General features: G+C 45.5%; 1 protein-coding gene across 1 annotated transcript in view; it reads right to left on the reverse strand.

Moving 5' to 3' along the window:
- LOC116989973 (stonustoxin subunit alpha-like) overlaps positions 1 to 26,245 on the reverse strand; it is a 224,785-nt gene that overhangs the window by 133,934 nt on the left and 64,606 nt on the right. Inside the window, exon 2 of the mRNA XM_033047528.1 lies at positions 20,988 to 21,178. The gene's annotated coding sequence lies outside the window, so the exon portion shown is untranslated. The remainder of the gene's footprint in view (positions 1 to 20,987; positions 21,179 to 26,245) is intronic.

The following is a 26,245-nucleotide window of genomic DNA, read 5'->3' on the forward strand; positions in this document are numbered from 1 at the left end:
AGGGATATGGGGAGAAGGCAGGCCCGGGTTACTGATTGTGAATGATTAGCCATGATCACAATGAATGGGCCGAATAGCTTCCTCCTGCACCTATTGTGCTGTTTCTATGTTTCTACAACAGAAGGGGGAGGAACTGTACAGTTTGATAGCCACAGGGAAGAAGGATCTCCTATGGCGTTCTGTGCTGCATCTTGGTGGGACCAGTCAGTCGCTCCTCATGTTGACCAGGGTATAACATGTTGTCAAAGTTACACGTCACACAATAGGTGCAGGAGGAGGCCATTCGGCCCTTCGAGCCAGCACCGCCATTCACTGTGATCATGACCGATCATCCCCAATCAGTAACCCATGCTTGCCTTCTCCCCATATCCCTTGACTCCACTAGCCCCTAGAGCTCTATCTAACTCTCTATAAATCCATCCAGTGATTTGGCCTCCACTGCCCTCTGTGGCAGGGAATTCCACACATTCACAACTCTCTGGGTGAAAAAGCTTTTTCTCACCTCAGTCTTAAATGGCCTCCCCTTTATTCTAAGACTGCGGCCACTGGTTCTGGACTCGCCCAACATTGGGAACATTTTTCCTGTATCTAGCTTGTCCAGTCCTTTTATACATTCTCTGCAAAATTATTTTAAGAGATAAAAACATAGTGTGTTTAGTTTAGAGATACAGTGGAAACAGGGCCTTCGACACACCTAGTCCGTGCCGACCAGCGATCCCCGCACACTAACGCTATCCCACACACACTAGGGACAATTTACATGGGCTCCAGGGGACTTTCCAACGCATGTACACCTCGATTTGTTGTCTTTTGGTGTTCACCACAAAGCAATCAATTCACATCCTGCAGAGACTTGAACACTGCAGCTCACTGTAGTCAGGGTAGCAGAGTTAGATTCTTATCAGTGCTACTTTTGAAAGATATTTCAAGACTTCAGTTTCTCTTTGAGGTGGTTTCACAAGAAGAACTCAGTAACTCTCGCCCAGGGAAGGGTGGTGCAGGAAGATGTGAAAACGTACAGTGCTGAACCAAACCCAAATCGCAAGAACGAGTGATCTGATCCGTCAACGGGGAGAACGTGCAAACTCCGTACAGACAGCACCCGTGGTCAGGATCGAACCTGGGGTCTCTGGCGCTGTGAGGCAGCAACTCGAACGCTGCACCACCGTGCCACCTACCATTCTGCGGGGCATTTCCACAGTTTTGTCGGCCTCCATCTCCTGTCTTGTGTTGTTAACCGTGACCCAATTAATCCACCACCTGCAGAGACTCGAACATTACACAGACTGACACTGCGGTTCACAGAGATAGATTCTTATCAGTGTCCCCATTTTGTAAGATATTGCAGACTGAGACTTCATGTTCTCTTCCAGTGGAAGGGCGGTCACGGTGGTGCAGCGGTAGAGTTGCTGCCTTACAGCGAATGCAGCGCCGGAGACCCGGGTTCGATCCTGACTACGGGTGCTGTCTGTACAGAGTTTGTACGTTCTCCCCGTGACCTGCGAGGGGTTTTCTCCGAGATCTTCGGTTTCATCCCACACTCCAAAGACGTACTGGTTTGTAGGTTAATTGGCTTTGTATAAATGGAAACATTAGAAACATAGAAACATAGAAATTAGGTGCAGGAGTAGGCCATTCGGCCCTTCGAGCCTGCACCGCCATTCAATATGATCATGGCTGATCATCCAACTCAGTATCCCGTACCTGCCTTCTCTCCATACCCTCTGATCCCCTTAGCCACAAGGGCCACATCTAACTCCCTCTTAAATATAGCCAATGAACTGGCCTCGACTACCCTCTGTGGCAGAGAGTTCCAGAGATTCACCACTCTCTGTGTGAAAAAAGTTCTTCTCATCTCGGTTTTAAAGGATTTCTCCCTTATCCTTAAGCTGTGACCCCTTGTCCTGGACTTTCCCAACATCGGGAGCAATCTTCCTGCATCTAGCCTGTCCAACCCCTTAAGAATTTTATAAGTTTCTATAAGATCCCCTCTCAATCTCCTAAATTCTAGAGAGTATAAACCAAGTCTATCCAGTCTTTCTTCATAAGACAGTCCTGACATCCCAGGAATCAGTCTGGTGAACCTTCTCTGCACTCCCTCTATGGCAATAATGTCCTTCCTCAGATTTGGAGACCAAAACTGTACGCAATACTCCAGGTGTGGTCTCACCAAGACCCTGTACAACTACAGTAGAACCTCCCTGCTCCTATACTCAAATCCTTTTGCTATGAAAGCTAACATACCATTCGCTTTCTTCACTGCCTGCTGCACCTGCATGCCTACTTTCAATGACAGGTGTACCATGACACCCAGGTCTCGCTACATCTCCCCTTTTCCTAGTCGGCCACCATTTAGATAATAGTCTGCTTTCCTGTTTTTGCCACCAAAATGGATAACCTCACATTTATCCACATTATACTGCATCTGCCAAACATTTGCCCACTCACCCAGCCTATCCAAGTCACCTTGCAGTCTCCTAGCATCCTCCTCACAGCTAACACTGCCCCCCAGCTTAGTGTCATCCACAAACTTGGAGATATTGCCTTCAATTCCCTCATCCAGATCATTAATATATATTGTAAATAGCTGGGGTCCCAGCACTGAGCCTTGCGGTACCCCACTAGTCACTGCCTGCCATTGTGAAAAGGACCCGTTTACTCCTACTCTTTGCTTCCTGTTTGCCAGCCAGTTCTCTATCCACATCAATACTGAACCCCCAATGCCGTGTGCTTTAAGTTTGTATACTAATCTCTTATGTGGGACCTTGTCTAAAGCCTTCTGGAAGTCCAGATACACCACATCCACTGGTTCTGCCCTATCCACGCTACTAGTTACATCCTCGAAAAATTCTATAAGATTCGTCAGACATGATTTACCTTTTGTAAATCCATGCTGACTTTGTCCAATGATTTCACCACTTTCCAAATGTGCTGCTATCCCATCTTTAATAACTGACTCTAGCAGTTTCCCCACTACCGATGTTAGACTAACTGGTCTGTAATTCCCCGTTTTCTCTCTCCTCCCTTCTTAAAAAGTGGGGTTACGTTTGCTACCCGCCAATCCTCAGGAACTACTCCAGAATCTAAAGAGTTTTGAAAGATTATTACTAATGCATCCACTATTTCTGGAGCTACTTCCTTAAGTACTCTGGGATGCAGCCTATCTGGCCCTGGGGATTTATCGGCCTTTAATCCATTCAATTTACCCAACACCACTTCCCGGCTAACCTGGATTTCACTCAATTCCTCCAACTCCTTTGACCCGCGGTCCCCTGCTATTTCCGGCAGATTATTTATGTCTTCCTTAGTGAAGACGGAATCAAAGTAGTTATTCAATTGGTCCGCCATATCCTTGTTCCCCATGATCAACTCACCTGTTTCTGACTGCAAGGGACCTACATTTGTTTTAACTAATCTCTTTCTTTTCACATATCTATAAAAAATTTTGCAGTCAGATTTTATGTTCCCTGCCAGTTTTCTTTCATAATCTATTTTTCCTTTCCTAATTAAGCCCTTTGTCCTCCTCTGCTGGTCTCTGAATTTCTCCCAGTCCTCCGGTATGCTGCTTTTTCTGGCTAATTTGTACGCATCATCCTTCGCTTTGATACTATCCCTGATTTCCCTTGTTATCCACGGATGTACTACCTTCCCTGATTTATTCTTTTGCCAAACTGGGATGAACAATTTTTGTAGTTCATCCATGCAGTCTTTAAATGTCTTCCATTGCATATCCACCGTCAACCCTTTTAGAATTAATTGCCAGTCAATCTTGGCCAATTCATGCCTCATACCCTCAAAGTTACCTTTCTTTAAGTTCAGAACCATTGTTTCTGAATTAACAATGTCACTCTCCATCCTAATGAAGAACTCAACCATATTATGGTCACTCTTGCCCAAGGGGGCACGTACAACAAGACTGCTAACTAACCCTTCCTCATTACTCAATACCCAGTCTAAAATAGCCTGCTCTCTCGTTGGTTCCTCAACATGTTGATTTAGATAACTATCCCGCATACATTGCAAGAAATCCTCTTCCTCAGCACCCCTGCCAATTTGATTCACCCAATCTATATGTAGATTGAAGTCACCCATAATAACGGTTTTGCCTTTGTCGCACGCATTTCTAATTTCCTGTTTGATACCATCTCCAACTTCACTACTACTGTTAGGTGGCCTGTACACAACACCCACCAGCGTTTTCTGCCCCTTAGTGTTTCGCAGCTCTACCTGGATGCACTTCTCGCATTTGTAGCAGCCAGAGGCACCAGCGGTGTCCTTGACCTCCCACATACTGCAAGCATCGCACTGAATCAGCTTGCCTGACATCTTCTTTCGTCTCTACCTCTCAAGCGTATTGCGTGGTCTCCTCGCCGAAGACTCTCGAGCCAAAGACTAACACTTCCCTCACAGGGCATTTCCCTCACAAGGCCGCTCACTCACTGCCGCTCGCTAAGAGCCGTCTTGCTTAAATTGACTGATAAATTGCCTGATTTACCAATTTACAAACCAAATTCCTCAGTTTTCAACTGTTTTCCCGGCACTGACTCACTTCTCTGACTCACTTCTCTCCTCCCACTTGGGCTAGAGCCAATCAGTCGTATCTCTTGCACACTCCTGCTGCTGTTGCTCCCAAAACTACAGCAGTTCTGAAACATTGTCCCTAGTAGGATAGTGTTGATGTGCGGGGATTGCTGGTCAGCACGGACTCTGTGGGCCGAAGGGCCTGTTTCCACGCTGTATCTCTAAAACAAAACTAAAGTCAGTAATCCTTGCCCACAAAAGAGTAGTCAAGGAAGAAATGAAAATGGACTTTGCTGAATCTGACACAAATCCCAAGAGCACATGGATAGAGATTGCGGTCTGGTGTGCAACATTACTTTAGTTTCATTTCCACACCTTACCCTTCCTTATCTCTGTATATCTCCATATCCCCTGACTCTCAGTCTGAAGAAGGGTCTCGACCCGAAACGTCGCCCATTCCTTCTCATCAGAGATGCTGCCTGTCCCGCTGAGTTACTCTAGATTTTTGTGTGGATCTTCGGTGTAAACCAGCATCTGCAGTTCCTTCCCCCTACACTCTCGACCGCCCACCTCACTCATCCGAGTCGAGGAATGACAGATGGGAGGGAGGTTGGGTGATAGAGATGGGATTGAAAAGAAATGAATGAGGGGGAGGTGTTTAGATGGGGGATAAGAGAGGGGTGATTTATAGATGGCAAGGGTTCGGAGTGTTTAGTTGAGTTTAGTTTAGTTACAGAGACAGAGTACGATACTATACAATATAACTTTATTTATCCCAGGAGGGAAATTGATCTGACAACAGTCATAAACACACAAAATACATGAAACATGAAATTATAGTGACGAGTGGGAAAGATTGGTGTATATAATTTTAACCATGTCCAATTACATACCGATGTTTAGTTTAGTTTAGTTTAGAGATACAGCGTGGAAACAGGCCCTTTGGAAGTGGGAAGAAATAATAGAAATTGCATTCATTGCAACGTGTAAAAGGAGTTGAGATACTGTATTATAATTTTGCTGCATGTCATTGTGGTATATATCATGTCCTGATTGGTGAATATGTTTAGCTTGTGACTTTATTTGAAGCAGAAATAATATGTGAATGCTTCATTGAGTATAATTCCGACTGGTAACTACGCACTTCGTCCGAGCACATTATCGCACGCGTCATGCAAGCCGTCTTAAATGACCACCTAAACTGTCATTTGGCAAAATAAAAAGCTGCCAAGGTTGCCCGGCTGACAACAGAGAAAAATAATTAAGTGAGAGCCCTGCAAGGTGTATAATATTTTTGACACTGTCATAGGCCTGTCACAACGCACTGAAGTCTCTAAACAACCCTTCAGTCATTTTCCTTGCCCTCCATTTCAGAATAATATTGTTTTAAACCAATAACTCGACACTAGCACTGGCAATAAATAAATAAGTACAGCTTTCCAACCCCTTATCTCATTGGCCACGCTCGGCTGCAAATCGGTGTCAATCTGGTGGACCATCTTCCTCTAGTGGTGGGGGTGGGGTATTGGGAGGGGCCTCACAAGTGGAACAGCTTAGGGCCTCTCTTCATCTAAATCCGGTCCTGCTCTCTGTTGCCTCTTCATTACCTTTCCCTCACTGATCCTGCCTGATGGAAACACACATGTTGTTCTGCCTCCCTGTTTTCAGATATCCTGATCAATACTCAAGAGAGAGTAGACACAAAAAGCTGGAGTAACTCAGCGGGACAGGCAGCATCGCTGGAGAGAAGGAACGGGTGTCGTTTCCGGTTCTTCAGACTGAGAGTTAGCCAGAAAGGGAAACGAGAGATATAGATGGTGATGTAGTGAGATATAGAACAATGAATGAAAGATATGCAAAAAAACTGTAATAGCGATAAAGGAAACAGGCCATTGTTGACTGTTTGTTGGGTGAGAACGAGAAGCTGGTGCGATTTGGGTGGGGGGGGGGTGTGGAGAGAGAGGAAATGCAGGGGTTGCCTGATGTTAGAGAAATGAAGTTAGAGAAACCCAAGCAAAATATGAGATGTTGTTCCAATTTGCTTTTAGCCTCACTATAAAAATGGAGGAAGCCTAGGACAGAAATGTCATTGTGAGAATGGGAAGGAGAATTAAAGTGTTTAGCAACCGGGAGATCATTTAGGTCCAGGCAGACTGAACAAAGGTGTTCAGCGAAACGATCGCCCAGTCTACATATTGTCTCGCCGATGTATAAGAGTCCACATCTTGAACAGCGGATACAACAGATCAGTGTGGAGGAGATGCAAGTGAATCTCTGCATCACCTGAAAGGACTGTCGAGGTCCCTAGACAGATTTGAGGGAGGTGGTACAGGGACAGGTACTGCATCTACTGCATTGCAGGGGAAGGTACCTGGGGAGGGGGTGGTTTTGTGGGAAGTGACGAGTTAACCAGGGAGTTTCGGAAGGAACGGTCTCTGCGGAAGGTGGAACGGGATGGAGATGGGAAGATGTGACGTCTTCCCTCAATAGAGAGTGTTCATTCTCCTTGATTTGTATCTTCCGGTGACTCTACTCAATTCTCCCAGAAGAACCTGATTTCCCAACAAATCGTCAACATTTACACATATTAATTAATCCAAGTGCATCTATGATGTTTAATTCAAAAATGAGTTTCTATTGGAATAAGCCATATATTAATTGCAATACAATGTCAACCAGGCATACATGCTTTAAAATGCAGAAGCAATAACACAGTATCATTTGATACAATAGTCTGTTAGAAAGTTACAGACAAAGATTATAGAGCAGAGCTCTGCTCTATAATCTTTGGTTACAGATTACTTCTGAAAGGATAATGCATAGAGCACAAAGTGCTGGAGTAACTCAGCGGGTCAAGCAGCATTTCTGTAGGATGTGGACAGGTGACGTTTCAAAATAGGCGGGAGAAAGCTGAAGAGATGGGGCAGGACAAAGCCTGTCAAGTGTCCATCCCCCACTTTATTTCCAGCTTTCTCTCCCCTACTACATTAGTGTGAAGAAGGATCCCAACCTGAAACGTCGCCTATCCATGTCTTCCAGTGACGCTGCCTGACCCGGTGAATTACACCAACACATTGTTTGAAGCAAAAATACAGCATCTACAATTCTTCTAAGGTCTCAAAGGTCTTTATTGTCACATGTACCAATTAACGTGGAGTGATATGCAACTTGCCATACAGCCCTACTAAAAAAAAGCAACAAGACACACAACTACATCATAGTTAACATAAACATCCACCACAGTGGATTCCACATTCCTCACTGTGACTTTATTCACCCGCGGTCGGGGCAGTTGAACCATCCGAAAATCGGGACGATCGAAGCTCCCGTGGCCGGCGGTCGAAGCCCTCGTGTTGGGCGGTCGAAGGTCCTGCAGCTTGGAGTTCACAAAGTCAGTCCGCAAACACCCACGGTTGGATGGCAAAGGGAACGCGGGCTTTGCGATGTGAAAGTCCCGTAGGCGACCGCAGTTGGAGCTCTCAAAATCAGTCTCCAGCAAAGATACGGAACAAAATCGCATCCCCGTCAAGGTAAAAGGTTAGAAAAAGTATCCACCAACCCCCACCACCCCCCCCCCCCACCACATAAAACAAACTAAAGAACACTAAAAACATACATTTAACATACTATTAAAACACAAAGAAGGAAACAGAGAGTAGTGAGTGGTGAATCTGTGGAATTCTCTGCCACAGAAGGTAGTTGAGGCCAGTTCATTAGCTATATTTAAGAGGGAGTTAGATATGGCCCTTGTGGCTAAAGGGATCAGGGGGTTTGGAGAGAAGGCAGGTACAGGATACTGAGTTGGATGATCAGCCATGATCATATTGAATGGTGATGCAGGCTCGATGGGCCGAATGGCCTACTCCTGCACCTATTTTCTATGTCTATGAAAGGACAGACAGATTGTTGGCGAGGCAGCCATTGCTGGCCCCACCCGGTGGATTCTTTGTGTCTACAGAAAGAATGATGTCTGGTTCAGGTGAGATATAATTGTCACGCTACCGATGTCTGCCATTTATCCTATTGGTTTTGGAAGAGAAAAGTTATTAAGAATTGAATTAAAATGGGGAAGTATATAGAAGAAATAGGGGGTAAAATTGTATTAGAAGTATAGAGTGGAAATTAAAAATTGATTACAAGTGCAAAGAGAAATACAAAGTAATACTGGTAGACAAGATTCAGAACAGGTCCAAAGCATTTTATGTTTATCCAGTAAAAGGATAAGACCCATTGGGGACCAATCTATGTGAAACCACAAGATGTAGTTTAGTTTTAGTTTAGAGATGCAGCAGAGAAACAGACCCTTCGGCCCACCGAGACTGTGCCGACCAGCGATCCCCGCACACTAACGCTTTCCCACACACACTAGGGACAATTTACACTTATACTAAGCCAATTAACCTACAAACCTGTACGTCTTTGGAGTGTCGGAGGAACCCGGAGATCCTGGAGAAATCCCACGCAGGTCACGGGGAGAACGTACAAACTCCGCACAGACAGACCCCTAGTCAGGATCGAACCAGTGTCTCTGGTGCTGTGAGGCAGCAACACTACCTCTGTGGCACCGTACCACCCATGGTAAATACTTCTAGTGTTAGATGTATAGAGTGGTAATGAAAATTGGATTATAAGTGCAAAGACAGACAAAAAAGTATCACTGGCAGACAATATTAAGGACTGGTCCAAAGCATTTTATGTGTATCCAGTAAAAGGATACGGACCCATCTCTATGTGGAGCCACAAGGTATAGGTGAAGTCTGAAATGAAAACCTTTTCCCTGTGTAGGAAGGAACTGTAGATGCTGGTTTACACCAAAGAGAGACACAAAACAGAACAGAACTAAAAAGGCAATACGGGGAGAAAAGATGAGGTACGAAGGTAAGCTAGCAAAGAATATAAAGGAGGATATTAGGTATGTGAAGAGGAAAAAAACAGTTAAGACTAAAGTTGGACCCTTGAAGACTGAAACAGGTGAATTTATTAGCGGGAACAAGGAAATGGCAGATGAGTTGAACAGGTACTTTGGATCCGTCTTGACTAAGGAGGACACAGACAATCTTCCTGATATAGCAGTGGCCAGAGGATCTGGGGTGACGGAGGAACTGAAGGAAATCCACATTAGGCAGGAAATGATGTTGGATAGACTGATGGGACTGAAGGCTGATAAATCCCCAGGGCCTGATGGTCTGCATCCCAGGGTACTTAAGGAAGTGGCTCTAGAAATCTTGGACGCATTGGTGATAACTTTCCAATGTTCTATAGATTCAGGATCAGTTCCTGTGGATTGGAGGGTGGCTAATGTTATCCCACTTTTTCAGAAAGGCGTAAGGGAGAAAACAGGGAATTATAGACCAGTTAGCCTGACATCGGTGGTAGGGAAGATGCTGGAGTCAATTATAAAAGACGAAATACCGGCACATTTGGATAGCAGTAACAGGATTGGTCCGAGTCAGCATGGATTTACGATGGGGAAATCATGCTTGACTAATTTTCTGTAATTTTTTGAGGATGTAACTAGGAAAATGGACAAGGGCGAGCCAGTGGATGTAGTGCACCTGGTCTTTCAGAAAGCATTTGGTAATGTCCCACACAGGAGATTAGTGGGCAAAATTAGGGCACATGGTATTGGGGGTAGAGTGCTGACAGGGATAGAAAATTGGTTGGCAGACAGGAAACAAAGAGTAGGGATTAACGGGTCCCTTTCAGAATGGCAGGCCGTTACTAGTGGGGTACTGCAAGGCTCGGTGCTGGGACCGCAGCTATTTACAATATACATCAATGATTTAGATGAAGGGATTCAAAGTAACATTAGCAAATTTGCAGATGACACAAAGCTGGGTGGCAGTGTGAACTGTGAGGAGGATGCTATGGGAATGCAGGGTGACTTGGACAGGTTGGGTGAGTGGGCAGATGCATGGCGGGTGCAATTTAATGTGGATAAATATGAGGTTATCCACTTTGGTAGCAAAAACAGGAAGGCAGATTATTATCTATATGGTGTCAACGGGACAACGGTATCTGGGTGTCCTTGTTCATCTGTCAATGAAAGTAAGCATGCAGGTACAGCAGACAGTGAAGAAAGCGAATGGCATCTTGGCCTTCGTAACAAGAGGAGTTGAGTATAGGAGCAAAGTGGTCCTTCTGCAGGTGTATAGGGCCCTAGTGAGACCACGCCTGTAGTATTGTGTGCAGTTTTGGTCCCCTTATTTGAAGGACATTCTTGCTATTGAGGTAGTGCAGTTTAGGTTTACAAGGTTAATTCCTTGCATGGCGGGACTGTCATATGCTGAGAGAATGGAGCAGCTGGGCTTGCATACTCTGGAGTTTAGAAGGATGAGAGGGTATCTTTTTGAAAATATAAGAGTATTAAGGGTTTGGACACGCTAGAGGCAGGAAACATGTTCCCAATATTGGGGGAGTCCAGAACCAGGGGCCAGTTTAAGAATAAGGGGTAAGCCATTTAGAACGGAGAGGAGGAAACACTTTTTCACACAGAGAGTTGTGAGTGAGGAATTCTCTGCCTCAGAGGGCGGTGGAGGCTGGTTCTATGGATACTTTCAAGAGAGCTCAATAGGGCTCTTAAAGATAGCGGAGTCAGGGGATATGGGGAGAAGGCAGGAACGGGGTACTGATTGTGGATGATCAGCCAAGATCACATTGAATGGTGGTGCTGGCTCAAAGGGCCGAATGGCCTACTCCTGCACCTATTGACTGAAAGCGGGTAACTCAGCAGGTAGGCAGCATCTCTGGACAGGGTGACGTTTCGGGTCGAGACCCTTCTTCAGACTAAATAGATCATTGTTAGCTCGGGGAAGGTGACAACAAAGCAAACAGATACAATGTAATCGGGGACGGTCAGACTGGTCGGAGAGCTAGGAAGGGGAGGGATGGAGAGAGAGGGAAAGCAAGGATTACTTGAAGTTTGAGAAGTCAAAATTCATATCGCAGAGGTGTAAGCTGCCCAAGTGAAATATGAGGTGCTGTTCCTCCAATTTGCGCTGGGCCTCACTGTGACCTCTGCTCTGTATTTACTGAAGGGAAGGATATTGCATTTCTTGAACCTTAGAACATGTTACCATTAAAAAGGAAATATTAGATACCTTGGATGAGATTTACGATGGATGTAGCCCAGGCTGCTTTGGGAGGAGATTGCTTTGACCCTGGCAGAGATTCTTACTGTTCACTATAACAAGTGAAGTGCAAGAAGTCAGGAGGACAGCAAATATGGTCCCTTTATTCGAGAAGGGCAACGGGGATAAACCAGGTAATTCCAGGGCTCTGAACCTAAAGTCAATCGTAGAGAAGATATGGGGAATAAAGCTGAGGCACAGGACTACTGCACACTTGCACAGCGGGAAGAGCTTTGTTTGGAGAAGCACTTGTTTCTAGAGGACTAGAATACAAAAAAACATGGGTGTAATGATGAGGCTTTATAAGGTGCTGGTGAAACCACATTTGGATTATTGCGAGCAATTATCACCTTAGCAGATAGCGTCATATCTGAAGAAGGATGTGCTGGTGCTGGAGAGTTTCCAGAAGAGGTTTCTAGAATAGTCCCAGGAATGAATGGGTTAACATATGGTGACCATTTGACGGCACTGGGCCTCTACTCGCTGGAGTTTAGAAGGATGAGGGGGTACCTCATTGAAACGTACTGAATCAGTGATAGAGTGGATGTGGAGAGGATGTTTCCCCCAGTGGGAGAGTCTAGGATCAGAGGCCATAACCTCAGAATATAAGGACGTACCTTTAGAAAGGAGACGAGGAGTAACGTTGTTAGTCAGAGGATGGTGAATCTGTGGAATTCATTGACAAGTCAATGGACATTTTTAAAGCATAGATTTCTACTCCACCATTCAATCACGGCTGATCTATCACTCCCTCCCAAACCCATTCTCGTGCCTTCTCCCCATAACCTCCGACACCCGTATTAACCAAGAATCCATCTATCTCTGCCTTAGAAATATCCATTGACTTGGCCTCCAAAGATGTCTGTGACAAAGAATTCCACAGATTCATCACCCTCTGATGAAATAAATTCCTCCTCATCTCCTTCTTAAAAGAACGTCCTTTAATTCTGAGGCTGTGGCCTCTGGTCCTAGACTCTCCCACTAGTGGAAACATCCTCTCCACATCCACTCTATCCAGGCCCTTCACTATTCCGTATGTTTCAATGACGTTCCCCCTCATCCTTCTAAACTCCAGTGAGTACAGGCCCAGTGCCGTCAAACGCTCATCATATGTTAACCCACTCATTCCTGGGATCATTCTCGTAAACCTCCTCTGGACCCTCTCCAACGCCAGCAAACCCTTCCTGGGATAAAGGCCCTATGGGAATATGTTGAGAAGGAGGCAGCTTCGAGGAATGAAGGTTCGATGTGAAAGGCAATGGGCAGATGGGGGAGGAGGACGAGGAATTAGAATGAGGATTTGTGTATCGGTTGAGTGAAACACACTGGAAAACAGCTGGAATGTTTCTCAGTTATTGGAAGAGAACCAATCCTTCATGTTTGGCATTATTTTCTTTGACATTTCTCCAGTACTTTTCCCTCCTGCCGCACCTTCATTCGAATACACTGGTAACAGCTTCTCGTTTTTGGCAATCTTTTCTCTGAACTCTGCCGGCTTCTTCAAAGCGGTCAGTACCTGAATTCGCTCAATGTAGCCGGGCTTCTCCTCATTTTTCTCAGCCTGAATCAGGAGGTCAATGTAAGCCTGGGTGGACAACGGGTTTGGTCTCAGGGCTATTTCTTCAAGTCGTCTAATGCCCTGGGATAATTCTTGAATCAGCTTCTGCACTGTGTTCTCCACCTCAGCAAACTCCTGCTCAAGTTTCTCCATAATCTTCTGCAGGCTCATCTTCTCACCGTATGCCTTCTCATACTTTTCCTTCAGTTCGTTGTACGTCCTCTTCTCCTTTTTTGTTACACAGACATACCTGTACTTTTCCCTCAGGTGTTTTAGCACACCGCACTTCCCCGGACAGACTTTACAATTTCCCCGTATGTCCATTGATGAACACAAGTATTTGAAAATATAACATGCATACGGACAGGGGTCGTGACAACTGTATTCACAAACCGTACAGTTGTTTATTAATGGATCATTGCTGCCAAGATTCCTCTTTTCTTTAACAGTCACATCGACCTCGTACTCAAAATCTTTATTTTCCTCCAGTTTGGACTGGTTTTGGTTCAGAACTAGTTGGGATTTTTTGAGCTCCTCTAATTTGGTCAGCCCTACTTGGATCAGAGTCTGCAACCCGGCCACTACAGACTCCAGCTGGCTACGTTCCTTCAGAACCTCTTTGGTCAGGAGCAGGCTCCTTGCCTGCATCGTGCTCAGAGCTGTGAAGAACTTCTTCATACTGTTTGTCCCCATCTTCCACAACATCTGGTCAAAGTCATTATCCTCTTCCCCACTGTCGTCAGATCTCCCCTCGTCGCCAGAGGTCGGACGCTGGGCAAAAATGGCAGAATTGTTAAACTTAAAGTATACTGGCAATCCCTTTTTGTCTTTAGAACAGGGAACCTGGGCGGCTTTCAGTGCCTCCAGAACTGGGGGGCGCTGCCTGTCCGCGAACGTCACCATTATCTGAATGTTCTCTGCGATATCTTTGCCAAAAATGGAAAGGATGGAATCGAAGACATATTTCTGTGTCGGGGTCAGGCGAGCCGAGGAGGCTTGGACGATGAAACAGACCGCGTCGATCTGATCAACGCCCTGTGGGGAAGTGAAGAACTCGCGGATGTGGTCAGTGATCTGTCGATCCCGGCTGATGCCCCTGGTGTCCCCAAACCCTGGCGTGTCGATGATAGTCAGAGAGCAGTTGATGTTAAACCCTACCTGGTGGTGGAGATGGTAGGCAGTGATGGAGGAGGTCTGGCTCTCAGCCTGGGATTTTCCCGTCTCCTCCTGTATTAACTGGTATCTGAAGTTGTCCCCCCACTCCACGCCCAAGATATAGTTGACCATCCCATTGATGAGGGTTGTCTTTCCTGATCCAGTTGCCCCCAGCACCATAATTGTCTTCATCTTGTGCATAGAGGTGGGCTTTCCTAAGGAGCATTTCACAAGCTGCTTGGACTGATTAAACACCTCCCTCTCTAGGTTGAGCTTGTAAATGGAAGGGTTTCCTATGGATATTAATTGAGCTTGTTCGATAAGTTTCAGGGCAATTCTCTTTGGTCTGTCGTAATTATAGTGGCATTGTCTGCCTTTTGTTTGAAACTTCTCCCATAATCCGTCCAATGTGATGGACCCGATCAAAGGTACTTCCTTGTATTCATTCCAGGAATGTAAAACGTCAGCTCCACTATGACTTGGTCCTTCATCACTACTTGCATTCATCACTAAACCGGAAGTGGACAGTCAACAAAATCCAGTGATCTGAAACAGAAAAGGGAATAAAATATGAAGCTGAATCCACTCGACGTATGGCTTTTTGAAGATCTGACCAAAAAGGTTTAGTTTAGAGATACAGTGTGGAAACAGGCCCTTCGGCTCACCGAGCCCGTGGCGGCCAAGATCCCCGCACACTAACACACGCTAGGGACAATTTACATTTATACCAAGCCAATAAACCTATAAACCTGTACATCTTTGGAGTGTGGGAGGAAAGCGAAGATCTCGGAGAAAACCCATGCAGGTCACATGGAGAACATACAAACTCCGTACAGACAGCACCCGTGGTCAGGATATAACCCGGGTCTTGTGCAGTGAGGCAGCAACTATACCGCTGTGCCAGTGTTTATGTAGAGAGATGTTAACTATTGCACTGAGAATCACAGTATGATTTTCGTGTGGATGAAGGCCATTCTGCCCATTGAGTCCCTACTAGCTCTGGGTAAGAACAATCCATCTGGTCCCACATTCCCGCCTTGAAAATTCCTTCCTTTCAGGAAAGAAATTTCAGCCAGACATCTGTTGGGGAATGTTGCCAACTGACCCGCTCCAGACTGTAGAAGTACGTGCTGAGGGACACACTGAAGCTTGGTGCAGCCAACGCCAAGGCTCCATGGGGGAGGACCACTGTTTAGGGTCCCGCTGCTGGACATTGGGGGGCAGGGTCCGGTGGAGATACCCCTCAAACAAGGGAAGGGAAACAAGGTGAAGATCACAAGTGATAGGAGGAGAATTAGGTCATTTGGCCCATCAAGTATATTCCGCCATTCTCCCTAATAACCCCATTCTCCTGCCTTCTTCCTATAACCTTTGATACCCGTACTAATCAAGAATCTTTCTTTACCTTAAATAAATCCACTGACTTTGCCTTCAGAGCATTCTGTGGCAAAGAATTCCACAGATTCACCACCCTCTGACGAACGAAATTCCTCCTCATCTCCTTCCCAAAAGAACGTCCTTTAATTCTGTGGCTGTGACCTCTAGTCCTAGACTCTCCCACTAGTAGAAAGATCCTCTCCACATCCACTCTCTCCAAGGGGAAAAGATTAAATAGGAATCTGAGGGATAACCTTTTCACGCAGAGGGTGGTGGGTGTATGGAACAAGGGGCGAGAAGAGGTAGTTGAGGCAGGGATACCAACTGTTTCTTAACAAACAGGTACATGGATAGGACAGGTTTGGAGAGATATGGACCATTCTTGACGTCTTGAGTTTAGAAGAATCAGGGGGGACCTCATTGAAATGTACAGAATAATGAATGGCTTGGTAAGAGTGGATGTGGGGAGGATGTTTCCACGAGTGTGAGAGTCTAGGACGAGAGGTTGTAGCCTCAGGATTAAAGGACATCCCTTTGGGATGGAGATGAGAAGCCCTCTCACCCGTATCCACCTATCACTTGCCAGTCTTTGACCCATCCCCACCTCTATTCCAGTTTCCCTTCAGGACAAGGAATTTCTTTAGTCAGAGAAGGCTGGAGAATGGTGCACCTATCGCTTATGACCAAAAGCAGGCAGGTGGGACTAGTGTAGCTGGGATATGTTGTCCGGTGTGGGCAGGTTGAGATGTGGGGCCTGTTTCCACACGGTCTCACTCGATGACTAAACAAAGCAAGTGGCCCACAATTGTGGCAAAGGTCTGAATAATGGTCTTGATCCAAAACTGTCACCTATTCCTTATGAAACATATTCCTTATCAATATGAAACAGCACCTCATATTTTGCTTGGGCAGCTTACACCCCAGCGGTATGCACATTGACTTCCTGAACTTCAAGTAACCCTTGCGTTCCCTCTTTCTCCAACCCTCCCTCTTCCCAGTTTAACGACCACTTATATTTTATCTCAGTTTGCTTTGGTGTTACCAGTGAAGGAAATGGGGGAGGGGGGGGTACGCAGGGGGACGGCGTACCCCTACTTTTTAGTTTCCAGTTTATGTCCAATTTCTGTACAAGAAGGGAGTCAGAGTTGTTAAATACTGATTTTTTTATAAACAACCATGGATAATCGTTCCGAGCCACCGCTGAGACGAAAACGATTTGTTAACTACCACTGTTAGCACTTGTTAACAGCCAGTAGTTAACACGTAATTATACAAAATGTCTTCAATACATCGATCCACATTCCTCAGTAAATGTAATTGTGTTTTGACCAAGTATTAATGACGCCGCTTTCCTTTGAATAAAATTCATGGGAGAATTTCTTAAAACTTACTGTCATTAAGGGCTCCGGACCGCAAGCACGGGCTTCTTCCTGGTGTGCAGGTACAGTCATTCACCCACTTATACAGTCATTCACCCTATTTTAAGAAGCAAATGTTGGATCAATCAAAGGTAGGCAAAATGTCCACCATATTATTTAGTAATTTGTACCCGTCATTTAGGGATGTTATATGAATTGTAAAAGAATAAATTTATGCGTGCTGTTTTCTCTCTCTCTCCTTCAGGGTTAGTTCTTCTGTTTGCCTTTATTTGCTTCAGTTTTATTTAGTGTTATTTATCACGTTGTGGTTGTAGCTTTTGAATGATTCGGATCGGATTATTTAAATTCACATAAATTCATAGGGTTGCCCGAATGCCAAATCCCTTCACCTGTACCTGTAACTGAAGCTACGGTTGGATTAGTCAAACTTGAAGAGGCATTGACACTTTGTTTTTATGTAGAGGGATAATAGAGAAGGACTGGACCGCGAGCTCACTGACTGAATGATATATACGTCCTGACTGAAAATCACAGCCTTCCGATAAATTATGTTAGGATAAGCCTTTCTAGAGAACATGCTACTTTTTGCTTTGCTCATTTTCAAAATATAGAATTTTGAATTTGCCGTTTGATTGGTACAAGGAGACTACAAAGCTCGTAATATCTATTTTTTTACACTCTGTAACTTTCTACATTTCTACTTTTGGGTATGTATGTGGCAATTATGGCTCATGGAATTTTCTTCCACACTACTAGTTATATTCGTAACAACATATTTAAATAAGTGAAATTTTCAATATTTCCCAACCATTAAATAATGCCTGAAGAAAGGACCCGACCCTAAACGTTACCTAGCCATTCCCTCAATAGATAGACACAAAATGCTGCAGTAACTCAGCGGGTCAGGCAGCATCTCTGGAGAGTAGGAATATGTGACGTTTTGGGTCGAGACCCTTCTTCGGACTCTCCATAGATCCAGCCTGGCCTGCTGAGTTCTCAAGCACTCTATGTTTTGCTCTTAAAATAAATCTGTGGTCCACTGAAGAAACAACACGATAGATGACTCTGGAAGTGCAAGTTTTGTTGTACATTTCATACTGTAGAACACATCATAATACACCTTGAGTGAATTAATGGGGTTAGATTATTTTTTTTAATCTGTTGTCTTATATCAGAACCTTATATCAGATTTAAATCGGAATCCCGATTTTTTTGTTTTCCTATTTGTCAATTTTTTGTGCCCGATTATTTGGCGGCCAATCAACCGCTGTCTCTAAGGGGGTTGCGTCCAATCACCAATCAGCTTCCCTTAAAATTCCTGTCCAATCAACAAATCGGTCTCCTCCCGTCCAATAAGCCGCTGTCTCCAAGGTAATTGTGTCCAATCACATAATGCGCTGGTCACTCAACGGCCAATCAGACACAGTCTCCGAGGGGCGTTGTGACCAATCACCGACCTGCTTCCCTCACCGAAGCAGAGATGGCTAGAGCCAACAGAGAGAGAGAGAGATGCAAGAAAGCAGCTATGACATATAATACACAATAAACTGTATTACACAATAAACAAGTTATGCATTCTTGTACTCTTACATGGATATGACCGCACATTAAAAAAATCCCCCTACCCCCTATTTCACAACCTCAGTCTCACGGACCATATGGTACTCCTAGTTCCTAAAACCCATTTCCATCACTGGTTGTTACCTTTTCCCAACTAACAATGATCTATTCTACACTTCCTTATCTATGTACCTCCCGCTCCCCTCACATCAGTCTGAAGAAGGGTCTCGACCCCAAACGTCACCCATTCCTTCTCTCCAGAGATGCTGCCTGACCCGCTGTGTTACTTCAGCATTTTGTGTCTACCTATTCCTTTTCACCAGAGATGCTGCCTGACCCAGCTTTTTGTGTCTATCTTTGTGTTTTCTTTATAGACAAGGTGCATAGCGTGATACTATTAAATATATAGAGAATGTCGGAAGTGGTTTGCAGAGTATTTTTGTCTGCACATCTTTTTTTTCTTCATTCCGAACAAAGTTTACATTTGAAGTAAAGAAAATATTCGCCCACCAATGATTGCAGGCTTGAGCCGGAGTCAAACAAATGCAATACTCCCGCCTCTCACGGCTCCTTGCATGACGCGATATCACCATTATAAATCAATATCTCCCCCACAACCATCCGGAGATCTGTTACTAAAAAGGAAACATGCATCCAAAGCGACAAACGCAGAGACCGAAGCGGGGCTGTGTTCTAACTGGAGCTTTTTGGGGGGGATTTCGAAAACAAAGTGAAATCTATTGAAACAAAGTACTGAAGAAGGGTCTCGACCCGAAACGCCACCCATTCCTTATCTCCAGAGATGCTGCCTGACCCGCTGAATTACTCCAGCATTTTATGTCTAAACCAGCATCTGCAGTTCCTTCCTACACACTCTCCAGAGATGCCGTCCATCCCACTGAGTTACTCCAGCACCCTGTGTTGGTCTTTTGGTGTAAACCAGCATCTGCAGTTCCTGCCGACGCATAACATGTACCCTCATCTCTCAAAGCCCTGCTGCTATAAAACCCAACATGCCTTCAATACTTGCTTTACCTGATTGTGATCTAATGGCGGCACTACACAGTGGTGTAGCGGTACAGCGCCACACACCCGGGTTCGACCCCATCTACAGTTGCTGTCTGTACGGAGTTTACACGTTCTTCATGTGACCTGTGTGGGTTTTCTCCGGGTGCTCCGGTTTCCTCCCACACTCCAAAGACGTGCGGGTTTGTAGGTTAATCGGCTTCAGTAAACATTGCAAATTGTCCTTAGAGTGTGCAGGATAGTGTTAGTATACGGGGTGATCACTGGTTGGCGGGCTGAAGGGCCCGTTTCCGTGCAGTATGTCTAAACTAAACTAAAAATGCAGCTAATTCTGGTGCAAAGTTCTGATCGTGACCCTGTGGAGTTACAGTACACTGAGGCAAAGGTCCATTGTTAGTGCTGTGGTCAGGATGAACCCCTGCCTTTAGCACTAAAACAAAACACACACACAGATGAATACACACCCCCACTGTACAGATACCCTGAACGACTGTTCTTCTTGAGGACGTTAAAAAAGACTGGTCTGCCCCAACAGCTGCTGACAACGTTCTACCGCTGCACCACAGAGAGCATACTGACGTATGGCATCTCTGTGTGGTATCTCAGCTGCACGGAGGTGGAGGAGAGCTCTTCAGCGCGTCGTCAACAGAGCGCAGCGGATCATCGGGACAGAGCTACCAGCCTTGGAGGGCATCTACCACACGCGGTGCCTCAGGAAGGCCCTCAGCATCCATAAGAACTCATCACACCCCTGTCACGGTCTGTTTCAACTACTTCCCTCCGGCAGACGTTACAAGGCCTTCTACGCCCGAACCTCCAGACTCAGGAACAGTTTTATCCCAAGAGCTATAGCGGCTCTGAACCGGCCCTAATGAGTGCCCCCCCACCCACTCCCTTTGGACAGTCTCCCTCAGATGGTCACGTCAATCAATTCAGCTTGTTTATTTATGTATTGTATTTATTTACCTTTCTTGTACATCAGTGGAGCTGCACACTAAATCTCGTTGCATTGACGTGCAATGACAATAAAAGATATTATTATTATTATTATTATTACACATGAGCAGTATACAAAGTGCTGGAGAAACAGGCAGCATCTGGAAATGGACAGACGATATTTCGGGTCATAGAGTGATAGCATTTTACAGAGTGGAAACAGGCCCTTCGGCCCAACTTGCCAACACCCGCCAACATGACGTTTCGGGTCGAGACCTTTTAGCTGAAGATTCCCGCATGTTTCGTTTCTTGTCCATTTCTGGGAAACGAACCTGCATCACTCACCGATCGAAGAAGCGACCGTCTACAGCTGTAAAGGGATTGCAGCGTTGGCAATGGGACAAATGGTCTTGCTTGGAGCTCCTCCCTGACACAGAACCTCACTGGACCGACACAACCCCCGGCGCTAGGAGCTGAGATGTACCAAGACTCCTTTCAGCAAACACAAGAATCGACTCCAACGGCAGCGGCGATATCTGCAGAGAAAGGTTATTTATTCTTCAGTGATCTCCACACCGGAGATTGGAATGAAATACACTTTAACTCTCGGTCTTAATGTGCAGAAAAAATGAACAGTCGCTCACGTAGTAGGTGACCACAAACAAGGGCGGTGCTCACCAGATGCAGCAAGCTGGCTTGTAATAGGTTTCTTCAACTTTAAGTAATCCTTGCGTTGCCTCTCTCTCTACCCACATCCCCTCCACCCTCCTCCTCCCCAGTTCTCGGACTAGTCCCACTATCCTGAGTGTCACCGAGATGAGGAAAAACATTTTCTCCCAGAGAGTTGTGAATCTGTTGAATTATCTGCGACAGAACGCAGTATCCTTGGTGGAGGCCAATTCTCTGGATGTTTTCAAGAGAGTTAGAAGAAGGGTCTCAATCCGAAACATCACCCATTCCTTCACTCCAGAGAGGCTGCCTGTCCCGCTGAATTACTCCTGCTTTTCTTAGGGCTGACGGAATCAAGGGATATGGGGAGAAAGCAGGATCGGGATACTGATTTTGGATGATCAGCCATGATCATATTTAATGGCGGTGCTGCCTCAAAGGGCCGAATGGCCTACTCCTGCACCTATTTTCTAGGTTTCTATGTCCTTTTGAGTACTTTGTGTCGGAAGGAACTGCAGAAGCTGGTAAACATTGAAGATAGACACAAAATGCTGGAGTAACTCAACGGGACAGGGTGCATTCTGGAAAGAAGGAATGGGTGGAGTTTTAGGTCGAGACACTTTTCACACAGAGAGTGGTGAATCTCTGGAACTCCCTGCCACAGAGGGTAGTCGAGGCCAGTTCATTGGCTATATTTAACAGGGAGTTAGATGTGGCCCTTGTGGCTAAGGGGATCAGAGGGTATGGAGAGAAGGCAGGTACGGGATACTGAGTTGGATGATCAGCCATGATCATATTGAATGGCGGTGCAGGCTCGAAGGGCCGAATGGCCTACTCCTGCACCTAATTTCTATGTTTCTACACTTGTTCAGACTGAGAGTCAGGGGAGAGGGAGACACAGAGATAAGGAAGGGTAAGATGTGAAAATTACAGATGAAGTCCGGAAGGTGAATTCACTCTGAAGAACGGTCTTGACCCGAAACATCACCCATTCCTTCTCTCCAGAGATGCAGCCTGTCCTGCTGAGTTACTCCAGCATTTTGTGGCTAACTGCAGTTTAGTTTAGAGATACAGCACGGAAACAGGCCCCTTCGGCCCACCGAGTCTGCACTGACCAGCGATCACCCTGTACATTAACACTATCCTACACACACGAGGGGCAATTTACAATTATACCAAGCCAATTAACCTGCAAATCATTACGTCTGTTGTATGGGAGAAAACTTGAGCATCTGGAGAAAACTCACACAGGTCACAGGGAGAACCTAGTAACTCCATACAGACAGCACCTGTGGTCAGGATCGAACCTGGGTCTCTGGCACTGTGAGGCAGCAACTCTACCGCTGCACCATCGTGCCACACAGTTGTGTGGGTTCAGTCACCCTCCACGCCCACAGTAATCGTTCGAGACTCAAGTTTCTTTCCTCATCAGTTTTTTTGGAGCACGGTGGCGCAGAGGTAGAGTTGCTGCCTCACAGCGCCAGAGACCTGGGTTCAATCCTGACTATGGGTGCTGTCTGTACGGAGTTTGTACGTTCTCCCCGTGACCGCATGGGTTTTCACTGAGATCTTTAGTCTTCTCCCATACGCCAAATACGTTCAGGTTTGTGGGTTGGTTGGCTTGGCATAAATATAAATGGCCCCTAGTGTGTGTAGGGTGGTGTTTATGTGCGTGGTTTGCTGGTCGGTGTGGACTCGGTTGGCTGAAGGGCCAGTTTCCGTGCTGTATCTCTAAACTGAAAAAAAAACTCAACATAGAAAAGGAAACTAGCAGATACCGCACAGTGGTTTGAGCTCACATAAAGCCACAGAGTTCAGACATTGCAGTGAAAAATAGACAGTGGATGTTGGAACAAAATATAGATATAGATAAGTTAGATAGAACTCTTCGAGCTCTTAAAGGTAGTGGAGTCAAGGGATATGGAAAAGGCAAGAATGGGGTACTGATTGTGGATGAACAGCCATGAATGGCGCTGCTGTCTCGAAGGGCCGAATGGCCTACTCCTGCACCTGTTGTCTATAAACAAACCGCTGGAGGAAATCTGCAGGAAGGAACTGCAGATGCAGGTTTACACCAACGATAGACACAAACTTACCGAATAGTGAAAGGCCTGGATAGAGTGGATGTAGAGAAACCCCCACAATTAAAATGTGGATTACGGAAATGTCGGAGACCCTATACTTAGAAAGAATTAGACTTGTCTTAATGGACAAACAAGATCTTTTCCATAAAATTTGGGCTCCATTCATTAACTATCTGAAGGGATAGATTGGCACAGCACAAGGACCCAGCTGAAACTTGAACTCAGGACCAGATGAAAAGCTATACTTTATAACCTACGAACCTATCTCCATTGACGTATAACAGGTAACCCATTCCACCTCCCTTGTTTTTCTGTTGTGTTTTTTTTCTTCTTTTTTATTTGTAATTTTCTACCCGCTCTTTCTCCCTCTTTCTATAAAAAATAAAAACACTAGAAGCAGAAGTAATTAATAATGGAAAATTTAAATAATGTATGACTGATGTATATGAAAAGTTTTTTTACTATAATATGTAACTACATTTTATAATATGTCTACTTCTAATAAATAAATTAAAAAAAAAAAAAAAAAAGAGTGGATGTAGAGAGGATGTTTCCACTAGTGGGAGAGTCTAGGACCTCACTAAAGAACGTTCCTTTAGGAAGATGAGGAGGAATTTCTTTAGTCAGAGGGTGGTGAATCCGTGGAATTCATTGCCTCAGAGGGCTATGGAGGCCATCAATGTATATTTTTAAGGCAGAGATAGATAGATTCTCAGTTAGTACGGGTGTCAGAGATTATGGGGAGAAGGCAGGAGAATAGGGTAGGAGACAAATAGATCAAAAAGATGAATGGTGATGGGCCGAATGGCCTAATTCTGCTCCTAGTACTTATGAACATTAAAATACTGGGAGCTTAGCAGGTCGGGCAGCATCTCTGGAGGCATTGAGTCATACAGCATGGAAACAGAGGTGATGGGTGCTACGGTAATTAACTGTCCAGTCCAAAATGCTTATCATTGTCTGTTTTTAAACACGACAGTAAAACAAACAAACAAAAATGTTCAAAATGTTTATTGCTTTTTAGTTTAGTTTTAATTTAGAGATACAGCACAGAAACTCAGTTGACCCACCGAGTCCATGTCGACCAGCGATCCCCGCATATTAACACTACCCTACACACACTAGGGATAATTTTCACTTACACCAAGCCAATTAACCTGCTGTAAGCTGTACATCTTCGGAGTGTGGGAGGAAACTGAAGATCTCAGAGAAAAACCAAGCGGTCACGTGAAGAACATACAAACTCCTTACAGAGAGCACCCGTAGTCGGGGTCGGAAAGGAAAGATCAAATGGGACGAAAGCCAATGAAAATGTAGTATTAGCTACGGGAAGGTGGCAACGAGGTATAAAAAGATAAAATTTAATCAGGAGGACAGTTAAACTGGTTTGAAAACTGGGAAGTGGGAGGGGATGGAGAGAGAGGGAAAGCAAGGGTTAATTGAAGTTAGAGAAGTCAATGTTCATACCGCTGGGGTGTAAGCTGCCCAAGCGAAATACGAGGTGCTGTTCCTCCAATTTTTATTTGGCCTCACTCTGACAGTGGAGGAGACCCAGGACAGAAAGATCAGTGTGGGAATGGGAGGGGGAGTTAAAGTGTTTAGCAACCAGGAGATCAGGTAGGCCCAGGCGGACTGAGCGGAGGTGTTCAGTGAAATGATCGCCCAGTCGAGGTTTGGTCTCGCCAATGTAAGTTTCTCAGTCTGGAGAAGGGTCCCGACCCAAAACGTCACCTATTCATTTTCACCATAGATGCTGCCTGACCTGCTGAGTTACTCCAGGGTTTGTGGCTATTTTCATCGAAGACTAATCATGTACAGCAAGGTGAACAAGTTTTATTTAATAACTTTATTAAATTTGGAAAAGATCTTAACGATGAAAGTGCCTGTGACTCGAGTAAACAATAAATGTTAAAATTGTCTCAAATAAAAGTTTTCTTTAGACTTTTAGAGATACAGCGTAGAAACAGGCCCTTCGGCCCAGCGAGTCCATGCCACCCCGCACACACTGGGGATAATTTACAATTTTTTACCAAAGCCAATTAACCTGCAAACCTGTACGTCTATGGAGTGTGGAATGAAACTGGAGCACCCGGAGAAAACCCACGTAGGTCACGAGGAGAAGGTACAAATCAGTACAGACAGCACCCGAGTTAAGGATCGAACCTGGGTCTCTGGCGCTGTGAGGCAGCAACGCCACTGCTGCGTCACCGTGCCACCCTCGGTAAGCAAGCGCCAACACTACCACAATTTTACTTCGGAGTCACGTGAGTGACTACGTGAAGAACCCCGCCAGGCGCATGCGTGTCATTGCGCTACACGCATTGCAACTTGTCATTGTCGGGAGGAAGGACGTTCCTCCCGACCGGCAGGGTTTCGAACCTGCAACAGTAAGGTAAGGGAACTTCGTTCCTTACTTACCTTTTTTTCCACAGAAGGCTGTTGAAAGCTGGCGGGGGAGGAGTCTGCAAGCAGCAGGCAGCCAGCAACGGCCAGTGGCACGACAGTCTCCCTTAGCGGGAGTCCGTGCGTCTTCAGCTCCAAGGGAGTACTCCGGAGCCGTCAGTCCGACAAACTCGGACAACAGCCCCGTGGACGCTACATGGGTCCGTGGGGCTGCGGAAATCACAGCGGGAGGAAGGACGTTCCTCCCGAACGGCAGGTTGAGAACCAGCAACACAGGTAAGAGATTTCCTTACCTTTTTTCTTGATTGCAGGAAGGCTGCCGAGCTGCCGCTGAACAGCAGCAGGCAGCCAGCAACGGACGTCGGCACCACTATCTCCCATAACGGGAGCGAGTGCCAAACTTCACCCCAAACGGGTGGAGGAAATCGGAGCCAACAACCCACAAAG

This window comes from Amblyraja radiata, chromosome 30 (assembly GCF_010909765.2).
Source record: "Amblyraja radiata isolate CabotCenter1 chromosome 30, sAmbRad1.1.pri, whole genome shotgun sequence".
In the NCBI taxonomy this organism is placed as follows: Eukaryota; Metazoa; Chordata; class Chondrichthyes; order Rajiformes; family Rajidae; genus Amblyraja; species Amblyraja radiata.